At 48.4% G+C, this 13,470-nt stretch overlaps 1 protein-coding gene across 1 annotated transcript in view; it reads right to left on the bottom strand.

Moving 5' to 3' along the window:
• Window positions 1–7,871, bottom strand: part of LOC144806218 (uncharacterized) — a 28,762-nt gene extending 20,891 nt beyond the window's left edge. The window contains exons 1-2 of the mRNA XM_078672623.1: window positions 7,735–7,871; window positions 2,971–3,025 (exon numbers count right to left, since the gene is read on the bottom strand). The gene's annotated coding sequence lies outside the window, so the exon portion shown is untranslated. The remainder of the gene's footprint in view (window positions 1–2,970; window positions 3,026–7,734) is intronic.
• Window positions 7,872–13,470: the final 5,599 nt, after the last annotated feature.

Here is a 13,470-nt window from a genome sequence, read left to right as displayed (position 1 = left end):
ATTACAAAGGCGGCAAGGCCTTTGAAAATCCTTGTCACAGATGGCTCTTCCTGACCAGGGGGAGGTGTGAGCACCTCCACCCAGGAAAGGCATCGTTATCGACCTCGAAGTACACAGGCACTCTACCCATGAGGACAGAACACACTCTGGTGGTAGCACGCTGGCTCAGGCCAGTCGGTGACCACAATAAGGATTGGTAGATTTTAGGGGACCCCTCTAAGGGGTACTCTGTGTGCAATTTTTTATAAATTGGACACTGCAATCATCGCAGGTATATTTCCTAGGACAGCGAAAACTCTACAGCAGGTCTTGCTCACAGTCCTTATACTGCGACTGCCACTACTGAACATTAATCTTGAATTGTTAAACCAGGGCCAGGATGTGGACAGGAGCCAATGAACAGGAGGGCAACTCACCAGATAACAGAAGTCTTCTGTCTTCTCACGCACTTAGAGAGAACAATGCCATCCCATGTATTGCAGGAGAAAGAGGCCACAACCCTCAGTGAAACACTCACCTCTCAGATGTGATTCGTTAATAAGAATAAAATGAACATAACGCGTCCCTGGGGACCCCACAGATACACCGTTCCTACCAGTACTATAAATGCTTGGGGTCCCTCAGGTAAACCTAACAGTGCTACAAAGGCTTAGGGTCCCTACAGGTAAACCTTTCCTAACCCAGTGCTACGAATGCTATGTGCTCACTGCAGCAAGACCGGGCGCTCTAGGGCAGCAATTAAGTTGCTTGGCATTTATCTACCCTTAGCTAAGCCACGTGATAAAGGCAGTAGATCAGGATGATTCTCCTCGATCAGAAGTAGCTCTCACTATCGAAAAGGTGGAGACCCTGGTATAACACAAACGCAGACATGCAGTTAGGCTCTACCAGGACATGTTGTAAACTAATAATTTATGTATCTGTAGGATTAGATTGCATTGCAAGTTAATTCTTATGTCACTATTTTCTGCATACAACATACAAGATAGATTCCTCACATGCTTACCCTGATGAAGGGAGAACCCCCAAAATGAATTGGGGCAGACTGAATTTGAATTTACTTGCGGAACAGTGGATTTTGGAAGTGATTCGATGAGAATAAATATGCTTAAACTGGAATACAAGTGGATTTCCTTCCAAGGGAAGGAGACATTGATGCACTTTTACGGGTACAAGCTGTGGAGCAGGAGACACAGACTAGATCTAGTCTGGAGCTATATAAACAACTGTAGCCAAATACATCTACCTTCTGGCACGCGATGAGTGGATTACATAAATACGACAATAATGAATGAAAAATACACGGCATGCATAGACAAGGTTTGCTATGTAACATCTGGACTCCTGTAAACCTAAACAAACACCAGTAATCAGACACTAGGGACAACACCTGAAGCTCCTAAGATTTTCCTTTTGTTTGGTATCTTGTTTTTGGGAGGTGGGTTTTTAGGATAAGCTATTTTTGGGTGCGTCTGGGGTTGGGGTGTGTCAGGTAGCCCCTGTGGTAGACAATGGGATAGAGGATAAGGAGTGCCAGCCATCCCTTCATATATTTCTCCCCTCCTATATTCACAGTCCCCTTTTACCAGTTGTCCGCTTTGCTGTCATCAAGAAGTGGAGAGAGGGGAATCGGCAGGCGGCCCCTTTAAGCTGGAGCTGAGGACAGACATCAGAGAATAAACGCTTGAAGAAGGCGGGTGGAGAGCGCGTCAGGTTGGTCAGTAGTTGGTCCAGCTACACGCGGCATGGGAAGGCGAGGCGGAGAAACCAGCGGGGGAAGACTGGAAAGACAGAGAAGGACTAACAGCCTTATGAGAGAGAGAACCGGAGCCCAGGGGAGGTCACAGCTTGTCGGCGAGCAGAACACCCGAACCTGGCGGAGGAGGGAAAGCTGAAGCAGATGACCAGACCTCACTGAAGGACGCGGAGTCACCACACCATGGCCCCAGAGGGATGTGGCTCTTCCAGGTGCGTGGGCGTCTACGGGGTTTTTGGAAAGGGGCTGAGTAAGAGAGGGACGGGAGGGGAGGCTGAGGGGTGAAAGGGACCCAGGGAAAAGGAAATAAGTAAGACGGAAACAAAGACAAGAGCAGAAATCATCGGATACTCTTTTTCTTTTGGTTGCTCCAACCTCTACACCACAGCTTTCCAAACTATGTTGCGCGACCCATATGTAGGTGTGTCGCATCGGCAGAGTCGAGCTGCAGGGGCTCTTAGAAGGGGCGAAGCAACAACAAAGCCCTATTAACATGCACAAGGTCTTAAAGACCTGTGAAGTGCTCGGGTGCGGCTGTGAGCGGTCCCGGGCTGTCACACACGACGAGGCGGGGGGAGGGAGTACTGAAGTAGGGTAACCACCGTTTTTGGCGGAGTGTCCCAGTGTCCCGACACTTTTCTCCAAAGTAGAGAAATGTCCGGGTTTTACAACAGCGTCCGGGTAAAACATCCAAATGTCCCGGTTTTAGTATGCTGTTTAGATCACCCCCGCGGGCCTTCCAGCAACAGGCAGAGTGGCGCTGCAGGGGCTCTTATATGAATAACAACAAAGCCTTATTAGCACGTTAAATGGTCTTCATTTGTGGATAGTCCATTTGGCAAAGGGCCCTTCAATGAGTGAATACGGTGGGTTATTGGGTCCAGGGGGTTGGCCTGGGGTTTGGGGCAGCCCCGGGATCGCGGTGCATTGGGAAGAAAAGCTGCCAAGAAGCCCAATAGAAGCTTTCACATTTACATCATTCTGCACGCTGCGGCTTGTGACCTTACGAAAAAAAAAACATAAAGAAATTCAGTTTAATGGAGAATGCCCGTGTGAGCCTTGGGCATGGAGGAGTGCGGGGGAGGGAGTGGGTAGGGGCGCTGCACACCTGGGCACCACCAATACAGGAAAATATAAAAGATTTAAGAATGAAAGCAACATTTTTTCCTCTTTGTCACAGACCCTTAACTAATCCATAAAGCAAAAACACTTACCTGAGTCTTTTCCTTCTGTCCGAGGGACGGTGGCGGCCAAGGCACACCTAAGGGACTGAAGAATAGTGACAATCAATCATTGTGATTTCCTGTAATACTAATAAAAAGTGCATACCAAGAAATTATTCAATGCAGACAGCTCCTTCTTGACCGACTCTTTTACACGAGGAGCTACGTACTTTCCCTACAGGGAATGGGAGACAGAAACACAGAAACCAACAGACACACACAGACAGACACATACGGGAAAGCATAGTAGGAAAACGCTATATACAGTTTTTATATTCTTGCATATGTACATTGTTAGGTCTCGCTATTATATCCCGCAGGGATTAATAGCGAGAGTATATAGTAGGCGAAACAAACTCTTGACCAAGCGCGGATTACGTCCAGTTCATGTGGACCAGTCGTGTGAGACGCGTGTGCACGTCAAACCTATCAGCCTCGCACCGCAATGGAATGTTGCCTCCCAAGCTGCTCCCCCGCCATCAGACTTCAAAGCAATGCGCTCCCGCCCCGCCCCCCCACAGCAATGCCACTCATTTTTCTTGCCTTCTGCTCTCCTGATTGTGCCCGTTCTCTTGCCTTCTGCTCCCCTAATTGTACTCGTTCTTTTGCCTTCTGCTCCCCTGATTGCATTTGTTCTTTTTGCCTCTGCTCCCCAGATTGTACTCGTTCTCTTGCCTTCAGCTCCCCTGATTGCACTCGTTTTTCTTGCCTTCTGCTCCCCTGATTGTGCCCGTTCTCTTGCCTTTTGCTCCCCTGATTGCACTCGTTCTTCTTGCCTCTGCTCCCCTGATTGCACTCCTTCTTCTTGCCTTCTGCTCCCCTGATTGCACTAGTTTTTCTTGCCTTCTGCTCCCCTGATTGTGCCCGTTCTCTTGCCTTCTGCTCCCCTGATTGCACTCGTTTGCTTGCCTTCTGCTCCCCTGATTGTGCCCGTTCTCTTGCCTTCTGCTCCTCTGATTGTACTCGTTCTCTTGCCTTCTGCTCCCCTGATTGCACTCGTTTTTCTTGCCTTCTGCTCCCCTGATTGTGCCCGTTCTCTTGCCTTCTGCTCCCCTGATTGCACTCGTTTTTCTTGCCTTCTGCTCCCCTGATTGTGACCGTTCTCTTGCCTTCTGCTCCACTGATTGCACTCGTTTTTCTTGCCTTCTGCTCCCCTGATTGTGCCTGTTCTCTTGCCTTCTGCTCCCCTGATTGCACTAGTTTTTCTTGCCTTCTGCTCCGCTGATAGTGCCCGTTCACCCACACCCTCACCCTCACACCCCCACCCCCTCACACCACCACACCCACTCACCCTCACACACACCCTCACCCTCACACACCCTCACCCTCACACACCCCCTCACCCTCACACACATCCTCACCCTCACACACTCCCTCACCCTCACACACCCTCACACACACACCCTCACCACTCTACCCGCTACCGCCCTCACTCTACCGCCCTCACTCTCCCACCATCTCGCCCTCACTCTACATCTCTACCGCCCTCATGCTACTGCCCTCACTCTACTACTCTACCGTCCTGTGTGTGATTTTCTTGGGGAAGTAATAGGTAAACAGATTAAGGTAAGCCCTCGTCTTGTTTTCTTTGAACTCAACGAAGAGGAAGATGTACGAATAAATTCTGCTGTTCCCAAGTTTATTTTCTATGTGGTTTTGGTGGCGAGGCGGGGGATAAGTAGGCTTTGGAAGTCTGAAAGTCCCCCATTTTTTTCTGAGTGCCTCAAAATTCTCATCTATACGAGCCAGACTGATATGGCCTGTGACCCAAGGAGTCAGGATAAGATCTGGACAATGTTGGTAAATTGGAGAGAAAACATCAGTGGGTCCAATGATTAAGCCAAACATGATGTGGGTCCTGGCCTCTCCTGTGTTGTGGTCCCCTTTTCGAAAAGGAGTTGGAAGTGGAACCAGCAGTATTCTTCTGCAGAGATGTACTCCGTCCCCTCCCGGACATTTGTGGGGTAAGATCAACCCTAGCAAGAGAGTTGGCAAGATGAGGACAAAAAACTAAAATCCTGATCAGGTAGTCCAGCTTTCAGTGTAATACATATACCGATGGCCCCCACACGCTGATCAATTTCGATTGGTTATATGTTATCTTATCAGCATCTGTCTAACACCTTCTTCCTCCACCATTACACCAAAACGATTTCTTAATAATGCCACATGACCATGAACGTCTGGCAGTGATGACACTAAAAAAGCACTTCATACAGTCTACAGTTTTCAAATAGCTTTTATATTCATCGGCATTGAGTCAGATTTTGAACATATATGTTTGTCTTATGATATAAATTCCAATAGGGGAAATATGTGCCTCTTTTATTACGTGTGACTGACTTGAGTTGCTGCCTCCCTCCCACAAATGATTTTCTACTTTAGAGTTTATAGCGTTATAGTGTTATTCTTGCCTTCCTAAGGTAGGGTTTATAGAAATATAAACTGGCAGAACACCAGTCAGCTCGGTATGACTGACTCAGCCTTTCTTCCATCTATGTTTCGTACAATGAGTATCAGGAAATTTGATGGTAACAGCACTCTTCAATAAAGAGAGACACGAGTGAACGGCATGTACGTGATTGTTTGTATTATTTAGTGCAGAGAACAAAAACTATGCTCATATCTAGCTTTTATCCTAGGATATTGTTTGATAAATGTCGTCAGTAGCTTGCCTATTTCTCATGTTGTGTGTCAGCCTGTGTTGGCTCTTCTTGTGCTTGTCACTCCCCTGGAGTAAAGCCTCTTTACCATCCTTCTGATTGGATGACATGTATACTACACTGTTCACTATTAGGAACTACCTTTGACTTTTGGATGAGCATTCCATGGGAGTACATTTGTTTTGGGTTTATGGGTTAACGGGTTTTTATCACTAATCCCTAAATTTCGCTGAAAATACCCATGAGTGCAAGTATTGTTCATAGTGTTGCTTTAACCAGTAGCGTGATCAGTTGTGCTTGGATGCTTTTCTTTATGTCTGTTTCACTCGAAAAGATACCATGTTTCTTTTATTTTATTCCACATTATGCTAGTCTCCCAATAAGCTTCCTGGTACTTCTTGGTTTTTCCTCCATTTAGAGAAATGAACATTTGCTGAGAATAGACACTTTCATAATACCACAAATATCTCCATTTTATTTATTTCCTTCTAGTCAAGTCTTCCATCACACGAACTGCACTTTTATGTTCCTGTGTGTGTCCACAAATGGGTCAGTATTATTGTTGATGTGTTTAGGGTCTTGCCAGATTCTCTGCATCTCTTGGATTATTTCCATGTGTGTTCAATGAAGGTGTGTTTTTGCTTATGGTGGTGTAGAACTGATGAGCGACTAAAGCCTTTCCTGCATTCAGTGCACTTGTATGGCTTTCCCCCGTGTGTGTCCTCTGATGCATCCTTAGGTTTTAGCAGTTACTAAAACTACTTCCGCATTCACTGCAATGGTATGGTTTTGCCCGTGTGTGTTCTCTGATGACTCTGAAGGATTGATAGCTGACTAAAGCTTTTCACACATTCACTGCACTGGAAAGGTTTTTCCCCTGCTTTTTTAAAACTGATGATTGACTAGCTGCACTTTAAGGGGTTTTCCTCTGTATGTGTTCGCTGATGTTTTTGTAGATATGATTACTGCACATTGGAGGTAAGTCTTTGCATATGGGAGCACAACAGTGGGATATGGGAGCGGGGCAGCCATGATCAAATGCTGGTCCTGACACGCTAGAGATATTTTTTAACATATAGGGGCCCTAGATCACATTTTGAAACAATGGGGTTGATTGGCTTGGCATAATAGGAAAATACATGAATATTTAATGAGAGCCCTTTTAGCTAATCTATTTGAAAAGTGTGCTTTACAATGCACTATTTGACCCAATACTTAAAAACATTTCCTCAGTTTCTGAACCTCTCTGCACACTCCATAGAGGAGGTTTGGCTCATTTGCTTCGCTTTCTACAATTCAGAGCTAGTATTATTTCCCACCACTTTCGAAGATCATATCAGCACCATAATACAGGTGGAAATTAAAACAGACATTTGTTTAACTTGTATTTTCATAATAATGATGCAGTTATTATAGAATGTTAGTGATGTCAATTCTTGTGATGTCCTAAGGATTAAGGTTATATGACTTCACCTCCTGGAAAGACTCAGGATTAAAGGTCATATGATATAACTTCCTCTGATTCTCAACACCCGCTCTGCCCGCAAACACGCGGTTGAACTCTGAGACCTACTCGACTCAACCACCCCAGACGTCACCTTCCTGACGGAGACCTAGCTGAACCCCTCCTCGGCACCCGACATCGCCATAGCCATCCCGGAAGGCTACAAGATCACCAGCAGGGACCGCACCAACGGAGTAGGAGGAGGAAACGCCCAACACCGACGAAGCCCTCAGCACCAGCGAACACCTCCACTTCCAGATCCACACCGACCCCAACACCACTCTCAGAGGAACCCTCGTCTATAAACCCGAGTAAGTAGTGCGCTTTACAAATGCTATGATTCATTAAGGTCAAAGGCTGTGTGATGTCACTTCTGATACCCCTGGCATTTTGATGAATCGATGTCCATGCAAAAAAGTTACAGACAGGAGAAAGTCAGCCGCACAAGATAGAAAAACACTGGAAAATGAAGGGATAAAAAACCTTTGATAGTAAAGTTTAAGAAAAGTAAATAGTATAAATGTACAAGGCCATACTTTTACTAGTGGGAATAGTTACACGTTAGAAATAATAATAAACATGATTTACTGGGGTCGGCAGAACCATCTGCCAAGGCTGCAGAGCTGGTGGTGGGAGTCAACCTGGTTGTGGTTGTCTTCAAACGTTCCGCGGCGCTGGTGGTGGTGGCAGCTGCTTATGAAGGTGCCCTCTTGCCCTTGGGTGCTTATGAAAGGAATAAAGATAAAAAGAACAATGATTGGTGGTACTCTCTTTACAAAAAACAGTTTGACAGACATAGTATTGATTATTTTAAATCAGATAACCTATTCCTAGATTCCTAATCTAAAATTACATTTTGAACTATTAATTCATTTCCATGAATGATCTTTGCTTCTCCAACCTCTTTTGATGGGCCAAGTTGGTCTCCCTTTGCATAGTACAGTACGTACATCAGGGAGATTAGGACTGTATGAGCTACATAAAGCCACAAGGAAGACGCTAACACCCCTGGTATACTACTATCATAATAGTAGTAGCATCCCCTAAATGTTCCCAAGCGAACACCTAGCTGGCCAACACTGGAACAGAATCCTGGCAGTGTCAATCACTCTCTGATGCAAAACGTGCATTTATGTCAAGTCAAGTCGAAGATTTATATAGCGCACTACTCACCCAGAGGGTCTCAAGGCGCTTGAGGGAGGGGGGTTCGCTACTTATCAAATAGCCAAGTTTTGAGTTGTTTTCTGAAGGAGAGGTGGTTCTGTGTGAGGCAGAGGTGGGTGGGGAGCGAATTCCAGGTCTTGGCCGCTAAGTAGGAGAATGATCTTCCTCCCATGGTGGCTTTTCGGATGCGTGGAATCGCGGCGAGGGCTTGATTGGACGATCGTAGTTGGCGGGTGGGGGTGTAAAAGGTCAGGCGCGTGTTGAGGTATCTGGGTCCTAGGTCATAGAGGGCCTTATGTGCGTGGGTGAGGAGACGGAACGTTATTCTCTTGTTGACAGGGAGCCAGTGAAGGTCTCTCAGGTGACCGGATAAGTGATTGTGGCGGGGTATGTCTAGGATGATTCGGGCGGAGGCGTTTTGAATGCGTTGGAGTTTTTTCTGTAATTTGGCTGTGATTCCGGCGTAGAGGGTGTTTCCGTAGTCCAGTCGGCTTGTGACGAGTGCTTGGGTGACCGTCTTTCTTGTTTCGGTGAGGATCCATCGGAAGATCTTTCGGAGCATGTGTAAGATGTTAAAGCATGATGATGAGATGGCGTTGACTTGTCTGGTCATCGAGAGGGAGGAGTCTAGGATGAATCCCAGGTTGCGAGCATGGTCCGTTGGTTTGGGTGCACTGCCCAGGGCCGGCGGCCACCATGAGTCGTCCCATGCAAAGGGGGATGATCCTAGGATGAGGACTTCCGTCTTGTCTGAATTCAGTTTTAAACGGCTGTTCTTCATCCACTCGGCTACGTCTTTCATCCCTTCGTGTAAGTTGGTTTTGGCGGTGTTTGGGTCTTTGGTGAGGGAGAGGATCAGCTGTGTGTCATCAGCGTATGAGATGATGTTGAGGTTGTGTTGGCGTGCGAAGGTCGCGAGGGGGCTCATGTAGACGTTGAAGAGGGTGGGGCTGAGTGATGATCCTTGTGGTACGCCGCAGATGACTTCGGTTGCCTCCGATCTGAAAGGGGGGAGGCGTACTCTCTGGGTTCTTCCGGCGAGGAACGAGATGATCCAATCCAATGCTTTTCCTTGTATCCCGACGTTGCTGAGGCGTTGTACAAGGGTGCTATGACAGACCGTGTCAAACGCTGCGGAGAGGTCCAGGAGGATGAGGGCAACTGTTTCCCCGTTGTCGAGTAGTGTTCGGATGTCGTCTGTTGCTGCGATGAGGGCGGACTCCGTGCTGTGTTTGGCTCGGAAGCCGGACTGTGAGGGGTCGAGGGAGCAGTTTGATTCGAGGAAGGCGGCGGGCTGACTGTTGATGGTTTTCTCTATGACTTTGGCAGGGAATGAGAGGAGCGAGATGGGGCGGTAGTTCTTAAGTTCGGTGGGGTCTGCTGTAGGTTTTTTCAGGAGGGCGCTGAGTTCGGCATGTTTCCAGCTTTCCGGGAAGGTAGCGGTGTTTAGGGAGCAGTTGATGATATCTCGGAGTTGGGGTGCGATGATGGAGTCGGCCTTGTTGAAGATGTGGTGGGGGCATGGGTCGGTTGGCGATCCGGAGTGGATGGAGTTAATCAAGCGGATGTGTCCTCGGTGTTGATCGGGTTCCAGGCGCTGAGGGTGGTGGTGGGGGGCTTCAGTTCGGAGGTAAGGGGAGTGGGCTGGTCGCCGAAGCTGTTATGTATGTCAGTGATTTTGCTGTGGAAGAACGATGCTAGAGAGTCGCAGAGGTCTTGAGAGGGAGTGATGTCGTTGGTGCCGGCGCTGGGATTGGTAAGCTCTTTGACGATGTTGAAGAGTTCTTTGCTGCTGTGGGCGTTGTTGTCGAGTCGATCCTTGAATGCTGATTTCTTGGTGGATTGGATCAGCTGGTGGTGTTTGCGGGTGGCGTCCTTGAGGGCGGTCATGTTGTCTGTGGTTGGGTTTCTTCGCCAGGCTTTCTCGAGGGATCGGCAGTTCTTTTTGGAGTTCTTGAGGTCATCGTTGAACCAGGGGGCTTTTTTTCTTCCTGGCTTGTTGTGATGGTTTTTCAAGGGTGCTAATTCGTCAGCGCAGTGGGTGATCCATTGTGCGAGATTGATGGCTGCTTGATTTGGGTCCGATGATCTGGCGGGAGGATTTTGGTTTAGCAATGTGGTGCGCTGGTTGGTGGTGATTTTGTTCCAGTTTCTGCGGGAGACTTGTTGTGGGTGGTGGTGGGTCGTGGTCTTTCTGAAGTTGAAAGTGGACGCAGCTGTGGTCCGTCCAGTGGAGTTCTGTGGCGTGATTGAAGGAGACGTGCTTACTGGAGGAGAAGATTGCGTCGAGCGTGTGTCCGGCGTAGTGGGTGGGGGTGTTTACCAGTTGTTTGAGTCCGAGATTGGCGAGGTTGTCCAGAAGGGAGGTGGTGTTGCTGTCGTTGTCCATTTCCAGGTGGAAGTTGAGGTCTCCTAGGAGAATGTAGTCCTCGGAGGGGAGGGCGTGTGGGCTGATAAAGTCAGCAATGTCTTTGCTGAATTGTGTGCGGGGTCCTGGGGGGTCTGTAAATGAGGGTGCCTCTAAGTGTGGTCTTGGGGTCGGTGTGTATCTGGAAGTGAAGGTGTTCGGCTGCTTTGAGGGTGTCGTCGGAGCTGGTCGAGATGCGGATGGTGTCTTGTGGACGATGGCGATGCCTCCTCCTGTTTGGTTGATGCTGTCTTTTCGGACGATCTTGTAACCGTCCGGGATGGCTATGGCGATGTCGGGCGCTGATGAGGCGTTCATCCAGGTTTCTGTAAGAAAGGCGACGTTCGGTGTTATGGTGTCGAGTAGGTTCCATAATTCAATGGTGTGTCTGTGGACCGACCGGGTGTTGAGCAGGATGCACTTCAGGTGGTTGTTGTTTGAGCTCAGTTTGGCGCTAGTGGTTGTAGTGTTGGTCCTGATGCAGCAGAGCTTGCAGGATTGGCAGGTGAAGGGTCCATGGGTACGTCCTGGGGCGGCTTGGTGGCAGTCGGGGAGTCGGCCGGTGTTGAGTGCAGAGAGGGTTGCGGCATCGTACGTTAGGCGGGTGGAGAGGTTTTAGCGGGGGCCAGGGGGTCTGGCGCTGAGGGCGGTCCAGGCGCGGACGGGTGTAGACGGGCTTATCTTTGGCGCGACCTCGGCGCGCATGGGGTGCGTCCGCTGCGCGTGAACGCTGCGCGCAAATGCATCTGTCATAAGTGGGGAGCGGAGGGGGCGGAGCGAGGGAGGAGCAGCTGGGAGGCGGGAGCGGGCAGGCGATGTCCAGGGAAAGCTTGAGGGAGCGAGTGGAGCGACCGTGGCTGACTGGGTCAGGACGGTCACAGCGCTTCCGCTCGCGGGACTATCTATTTGTTGGTAGTGGGAGGGAGGAGCAGCTGGGAGGCGGGAGCGGGGAGGCGATGTCCAGGGAAAGCTTGAGGGAACGGGGGTGGGGCCGCGGGGGAGCAGCGGCAGAGTGCTAGGACCAAATGGCACGGTCCAAAATGTCCAAAATGTAGTGGGGGGATCGGGGGCACAACCAGGCACAATGCAAGGCAGAACAAATAAATAGCTACAAAATACGATACCAATATCTATACAAATATGATACCAGGCACAGCAATATGACCACAGGCGATCTCGGGGGCACAATCAGCAAGCAAGCAGCAGGGCTGAGGGCAATATCCGTCTCCAGGCGAGATCGGGGGCACAATCAGGCGCAAAAGGGTTCAGGGAGCGAGTGGATCGACCGTGGCAGACTGGGTCAGGACGGTCACAGCGCTTCCGCTCGCGGGACTATCTATTTGTTGGTAGTGGGAGGGAGGAGCAGCTGGGAGGCGGGAGCGGGGAGGCGATGTCCAGGGAAAGCTTGAGGGAACGGGGGTGGGGCCGCGGGGGAGCAGCGGCAGGGTGCTAGGACCAAATGGCACAGTCCAAAATGTCCAAAATGTAGTGGGGGGGTCGGGGGCACAACCAGGCACAATGCAAGGCAGAACAAATAAATAGCTACAAAATACGATACCAATATCTATACAAATACGATACCAGGCACAACAATATGACCACAGGCGATCTTGGGGGCCCAATCAGCAAGGAAGCAGAAGCTGAGGGCAATATCCGTCTCCAGGCGAGATCGGAGCACAATCAGGCGCAAAAGGGTTCAGGGAGCGAGTGGAGCGACCGTGGCTGACTGGGTCAGGACGGTTATGTGAGTGAGGCACACTAAATCTCCATAGCTGCCAAGGTTTCAGATTGCTTATGTGTGACATTTTCATAGTTTCAGTGTACTTATGAATGACTTCCAACGACCAAATGTGTGACACTTAGAGTGACACTTTCTCGCTATCAAAATTAAGTTATGAAAATGGAAGGGTGCTTACCTTCTCATATACATTTTATTTGTTTTATAGAGCTGCTCATAACAATGTGGAGTGTCAGAGATCGATACATCACACACACATTATACAGAGACAATTAATCATATCTGTGTAAATGTAGTCTATAGGAAATGTTACATATGACGGTGAGGATTGCAAGTTGTAGGAATCACGTCATAGATATAAGTATGCAGTATATTTTAAGAGTATATGATCTGGAGAAGCATAAACTCAGGATTTAAAACATACCACAGTAATTGGCATAAGTAAAAAGAATGCTCATCTACGCGAACTAACCCTTTTTAGCAGCATTAGGATAATGAAAAACTGGGGGAGAAAAGAATGTTCTAACCTATACACACAGTTTGAATGCAGTTCTTGAAGACAGTTCATACCTAACTGTGCCATTTTAGGATTGTAACTAATGAAATGCAAGTAACAAAAGGACCTCTGCGACAAGCTGTAACTCATTGAGCTAGCCACATAAAATGCTGTTAAGTGGTCTGCATAGTACACGTTCTTTGCAGTAGTCACATTAACCCTTTCCGCTACTTCATGATGAGGAAAAACAGGCACTAGACAAAATGCCTCTCTCTCTCCAGCAGGAACATTATTCACAGGAGGCATCTTTACATTTTTATTGTTGCCTGAGAACTCTTGGACACACAAGGAATTCGTCAGCAGGTGGTTTTAAACCCATGTTATTTCTGAATATACAGCACCTGACCCTCCACTCTCCCAGCTCAGTGCTCGGTGCTGTAGTTCATCAGACATTACACGAATAGCAAAAGGATCTCTATGACAAAACCAGTAACTCATTGCTATAATCCTCATAAAATA

The sequence above is a fragment of the Lissotriton helveticus genome, assembly GCF_964261635.1.
Source record: "Lissotriton helveticus chromosome 1_1 unlocalized genomic scaffold, aLisHel1.1 SUPER_1_unloc_54, whole genome shotgun sequence".
Taxonomy (NCBI): Eukaryota; Metazoa; Chordata; class Amphibia; order Caudata; family Salamandridae; genus Lissotriton; species Lissotriton helveticus.
The sequence above is the reverse complement of the archived record's forward strand: the minus strand, read 5'-3'. Positions and strand labels throughout refer to the sequence as shown.